The following is a 7,500-nucleotide window of genomic DNA, read 5'->3' as shown; positions in this document are numbered from 1 at the left end:
ACCCCTCCGACCACACACACAGACCCCTCCGACCACACACACACACCCCTCCGCTCACGCACACACACACCCCTCCGACAACACACACACACACACACGCACAGCCCTCCGACCACACACACACATCCCTCCGACCACACACACACACACACACGCCTCCGCTCACACACACACACACACCCCTCCGACCACACACACACCCCTCCGCTAACACACACACACACCCCTCCGCTCACACACACACACACACACCCCTCCGCTCACACCACACACACACACCCCTCCGCCCACACACACGCACACACCCCTCCGCTCACACACACACGCACACACCCCTCCGCTCACACACACAGACCGCTCCGCTCACACACACACACACACAACCATGTGCCCACACACACACAACCCTCCGCCCACACACACATACAACCCTCCACCCACACACACAAACAACCCTCCGCCCACACACACAATCCTCCGCCCACACACACACCCCTCCACCCACACACACACCCCTCCGCCCACACACACAACCCTCCGCCCAAACACACACCCCTCCGCCCACACACACACCCCTCCGCCCACACACACACCCCTCCGCCCACACACACACACACATACCCCTCCGCCCACACACACAGACACACCCCTCCGCCCGCCCACACAAACACACCCCTCCGCCCACACACACACCCCTCCGCCCACACACACACCCCTCCGCCCACACACACACACAACCCTCTGCCCACACACACACACACAACCCTCCGCCCACACACACACACAACTCTCCGCCCACACACACACACTCAACCCTCTGCCCATACACACACACACAACCCCCCGCCCACACACGCACACCCCCCTCCGCCCACAGACGCACGCCCAACCCTCCGCCCACACACACACACACACACACACACACACACACCCCTCCGCACACACAAACACACCTCCGCACACACGCACAAACACCCCTCCGCGCACACACGCACACACACTCCCCTCCGCAGACACACACACACACCCCTCCGCACACACACACACCTCCGCACACACACACAAACACCCCTCCGCGCACACACGCACACACACTCCCCTCCACGCGCACACACACACACACACACTCCTCCGCACACACACACACACACCCCACCGCAGACACACACACACACCCCTCCGCAGACACACACATACACACACACCCCTCCGCACCCACACACACCCACCCCTCCGCGCACACACACACCCACCCCTCCGACCACACACACACCCCCCTCCGCTCACACACACACACACCCCTCCGCTCACACACACACACACACCCCTCCGCTCACACACACACACACACCTCTCCGACCACACACACACACCCCTCCGACCACACACACAGACCCCTCCGACCACACACACACACCCCTCCGCTCTCGCACACACACACCCCTCCGACAACACACACACACACACGCACAGCCCTCCGACCACACACACACATCCCTCCGACCACACACACACACACACACACGCCTCCGCTCACACACACACACACACCCCTCCGACCACACACACACACCCCTCCGCTAACACACACACACACACCCCTCCGCTCACACACACACACACACACCCCTCCGCTCACACACACACACACACACCCCTCCGCCCACACACACGCACACACCCCTCCGCTCACACACACACGCACACACCCCTCCGCTCACACACACAGAACGCTCCGCTCACACACACACACACACACAACCATGTGCCCACACACACACAACCCTCCGCCCACACACACATACAACCCTCCGCCCACACACACAAACAACCCTCCGCCCACACACACACCCCTCCGCCCACACACACACCCCTCCGCCCACACACACAACCCTCCGCCCACACACACAACCCTCCGCCCACACACACAACCCTCCGCCCACACACACAACCCTCCGCCCACACACACAACCCTCCGCCCAAACACACACCCCTCCGCCCACACACACACCCCTCCGCCCACACACACACACACACACACAACCCTCCGCCCACACACACACACACATACCCCTCCGCCCACACATCACAGACACACCCCTCCGCCCACACAAACACACCCCTCCGCCCACACACACACCCCTCCGCCCACACACACACACACAACCCTCAGCCCACACACACGCACGCACCCCTCCGACAACACACACGCACGCACACTTCCGCACACACACACGCACGCACGCCTCCGCCCACACACACGCACGCACCCCTCAGCCCACACACACGCACACACCCCTCCGCCCACACACACAACCCTCCGCCCACACACACACCCCTCCGCCCACACACACACCCCTTCGCCCACACACACACACAACCCTCCGCCCACACACACACACACACATACCCCTCCGCCCACACACACAGACACACCCCTCCGCCCACACACACAACCCTCCGCCCACACACACACACAAACCCTCCGCCCACACACACACACAAACCCTCCGCCCACACACACACACACCCCTCCGCCCACACACACGCACACACACTCCTCCGCACACACACACCCCCGCGCGCACACACCCCTCCATGCAAACACACACACACACACATACACACACCCATCCACCCACACACACGCACACACACCTCCGCCCACACACACGCACACACACCCCTCCGCCCACACACACCCCTCCGCCCACACACACACCCCCCTCCGCACACACACACACACACACACACGCACACACATCTCCTCACACACACACACACACCTCCGCTCACACACACACACACACCCTCATCTGCCCACACACGCACACACATCTCCACACACAAACACGCACACACACACACCCATCTGCCCACACACACAAACACACAGCCCTCCGGACACACACACACACACACACAGCCCTCTTGACACACACAGCCCTCCACACACACACACACACACACAGCCCTCCGCACACACACACAGACACACCCCTCCGCCCACACACACAACCCTCCGCCCACACACACACACAAACCCTCCGCCCACACACACACACACCCCTCCGCCCACACACACGCACACACACTCCTCCGCACACACACACCCCCGCGCGCACACACCCCTCCATGCAAACACACACACACACACATACACACACCCATCCACCCACACACACGCACACACACCTCCGCCCACACACACGCACACACACCCCTCCGCCCACACACACCCCTCCGCCCACACACACCCCCCTCCGCACACACACACACACACACACGCACACACATCTCCTCACACACACACACACACCTCCGCTCACACACACACACACACCCTCATCTGCCCACACACGCACACACATCTCCACACACAAACACGCACACACACACACCCATCTGCCCACACACACAAACACACAGCCCTCCGGACACACACACACACACACACACACACAGCCCTCTTGACACACACCCACACACAGCCCTCCACACACACACACACACACAGCCCTCCGCCCACACACACACCGCTCCGCCCACCCAGACACACACACACCCCTCCGCCCACACACACTCTCACCTCCGCCCACAGACACACACACACCCCTGCGCGCACACACCCCTCCACGCAAACACACACGCACACACATACACACACCCATCCGCCCACACACACGCACACACACCTCCGCCCGCACACACGCACACACACCCCTCCGCCCACACACACACACACCCCCCTCCGCCCACACACACACACACGCACACACATCTCCGCACACACGCACACACACACACACACACACCTCCGCTCACACACACACACACACACACCCCCATCTGCCCACACACGCACACACATCTCCACACACACACACGCACACACACACACCCATCTGCCCACACACACAAACACACAGCCCCCCCCGGACACTCACACGGACACACACAGCCCTCCGGACACGGACACACACAGCCCTCTTGACACACACACACACACACAGCCCTCCGCGCACACACACACACACACACACACACACACACCCCTCCGCCCACACACACACGCACACACACCTCCGCCCACACACAGACGCAAGACTGTGCCCACACACACACACACACGCACCCCTGCGCCCACACACACACACACGCACCCCTGCGCCCACACACACACGCAACCCTCTGCCCACACACACACGCACCCCTGCGCACACACGCACACACACCCTTCCGCCCACACAGACGCACACACACCCCCCCGCACACACACACCCCTCCGCCCACACACACACGCACTCCTGCGCCCACACACACATGCAACCCTCTGCACACACACACACACAACCCTCTGTCCACACACACACACAACCCTCTGTCCACACACACACAACCCTCCGGCCACACACACACATACAATCCTCCGCCCACACACACAACCCTCCGCCCACACACACAATCCTCCGCCCACACACACACATCACCCTCCGCCCAGACACACACACACACACACACACACACACAACCCTCCGCGCACACACACAATCCTCCGCCCACACACACACACAACCCTCCACCCACACGCACACACAACCCTCCGCACAAACACACAACCCTCCGCACACACACACACATACACAACCCTCTGCCCACACACACACACAATCCTCCGCACACACATACACACACCCCTCCGCCCACACACACACACCCCTGCGCCCACACACACACACACAACCCTCCGCCCACACACACACACAACCCTCTGCCCACACACACACACAACCGTCCGTCCACACACACACACAACCCTCCACCCACACACACACACACAACCCTCTGCCCACACACACACACAACCCTCCGCCCACACACACACACAACCCTCTGCCCACACACACACAACCCTCTGCCCACACACACACACAACCCTCCGTCCACACACACACACAACCCTCCGCCCACACACACAATCCTCCGCCCAGACACACACACAACCCTCTGCACACATACACACACAACCCTCTGCACACATACACACACACACACAACCTTCCGCCCACACACACAATCCTTCGCCCACACACACACACAACCCTCCGCCCACACACACACACAACCCTCTGCACACATACACACACACACACACAAAACCTTCCGCCCACACACACACACAACCCTCTGCCCACACACACACACAACCCTCCGCCCACACACACAACCCTCTGCCCACACACACACACAACCCTCCGTCCACACACACACACAACCCTCCGTCCACACACACACACAACCCTCCGTCCACACACACACACAACCCTCCGCCCACACACACAATCCTCCGCCCAGACACACACACAACCCTCTGCACACATACACACACAACCCTCTGCACACATACACACACAACCCTCTGCACACATACACACACACACACAACCTTCCGCCCACACACACAATCCTTCGCCCACACACACACACAACCCTCCGCCCACACACACACACAACCCTCTGCACACATACACACACATACACAACCTTCCGCCCACACACACACACACACAACCCTCCGCCCACACACACCCACAACCCTCCGTCCACACACACATAACCCTGCGGCCACACACACATGCAACCCTCTGCCCACACACACACAACCCTCTGTCCACACACACACACAACCCACCGCCCACACACACACACACACACACCCCTCCGCCCACACGCCCACACACACACCCCTCCGCCCACACACACACACACCCCTCCGCCCACACGCCCACACACACACCCCTCCGCCCACACACACACACACCCCTCCACTCACACACACCCCTGCGCGCACACACCCCTCCACGCAAACACACACGCACACACATACACACACCCATCCGCCCACACACACGCACACACACCTCCGCCCGCACACACGCACACACACCCCTCCGCCCACACACACACACACCCCCCTCCGCCCACACACACACACACGCACACACATCTCCGCACACACGCACACACACACACACCTCCGCTCACACACACACACACACACCCCCATCTGCCCACACACGCACACACATCTCCACACACACACACGCACACACACACACCCATCTGCCCACACACACAAACACACAGCCCCCCCGGACACCCACACGGACACACACAGCCCTCCGGACACGGACACACACAGCCCTCTTGACACACACACACACACACAGCCCTCCGCACACACACACACACACGCACACACACACACACACCCCTCCGCCCACACACACACGCACACACACCTCCGCCCACACACACACGCACTCCTGCGCCCACACACACATGCAACCCTCTGCACACACACACACACAACCCTCTGTCCACACACACACACAACCCTCTGTCCACACACACACAACCCTCCGCCCACACACACACACACACAACCCTCCGGCCACACACACACACACAATCCTCCGCCCACACACACAACCCTCCGCCCACACACACAATCCTCCGCCCACACACACACATCACCCTCCGCCCAGACACACACACAACCCTCCGCACACACACACACACAACCCTCCGCGCACACACACAATCCTCCGCCCACACACACACACAACCCTCCACCCACACGCACACACAACCCTCTGCCCACACACACACACAACCCTCCGCACACACATACACACACCCCTCCGCCCACACACACACACCCCTGCGCCCACACACACACACACAACCCTCCGCCCACACACACACACAACCCTCTGCCCACACACACACACAACCGTCCGTCCACACACACACACAACCCTCCGCCCACACACACACACACAACCCTCAGCCCACACACACACTCAGCCCTCAGCCCACACACACACACACCCCTCCGCCCACACACACACACACAACCCTCCGCCCACACACACAACCCTCCGCCCACACACACAACCCTCCGCCCAAACACACACCCCTCCGCCCACACACACACCCCTCCGCCCACACACACACACACACACACACAACCCTCCGCCCACACACACACACACATACCCCTCCGCCCACACAAACACACCCCTCCGCCCACACACACACCCCTCCGCCCACACACACACACAACCCTCCGCCCACACACACACACACAACCCTCCGCCCACACACACACACAACTCTCCGCCCACACACACACACTCAACCCTCTGCCCATACACACACACACAACCCCCCGCCCACACACGCACACCCCCCTCCGCCCACAGACGCACGCCCAACCCTCCGCCCACACACACACACACGCACCCGTGCCCACACACACACGACCCCTGTGCCCACACGCACACGCACCCCTGTGCCCACACACATGCACCCCTGTGCCCACACACACGCACCCCCCTCCGCCCACACACACGCACGCACCCCTCCGCCTACAAACACGAACGCACCCCTCCGCTCACACACACACACCCCTCCGCCCACACACACCCCTCCGCC

The sequence above is a fragment of the Cetorhinus maximus genome, unplaced genomic scaffold, assembly GCF_964194155.1.
Source record: "Cetorhinus maximus unplaced genomic scaffold, sCetMax3.hap1.1 HAP1_SCAFFOLD_2178, whole genome shotgun sequence".
In the NCBI taxonomy this organism is placed as follows: Eukaryota; Metazoa; Chordata; class Chondrichthyes; order Lamniformes; family Cetorhinidae; genus Cetorhinus; species Cetorhinus maximus.
This window is presented reverse-complemented; position numbering follows the sequence as displayed.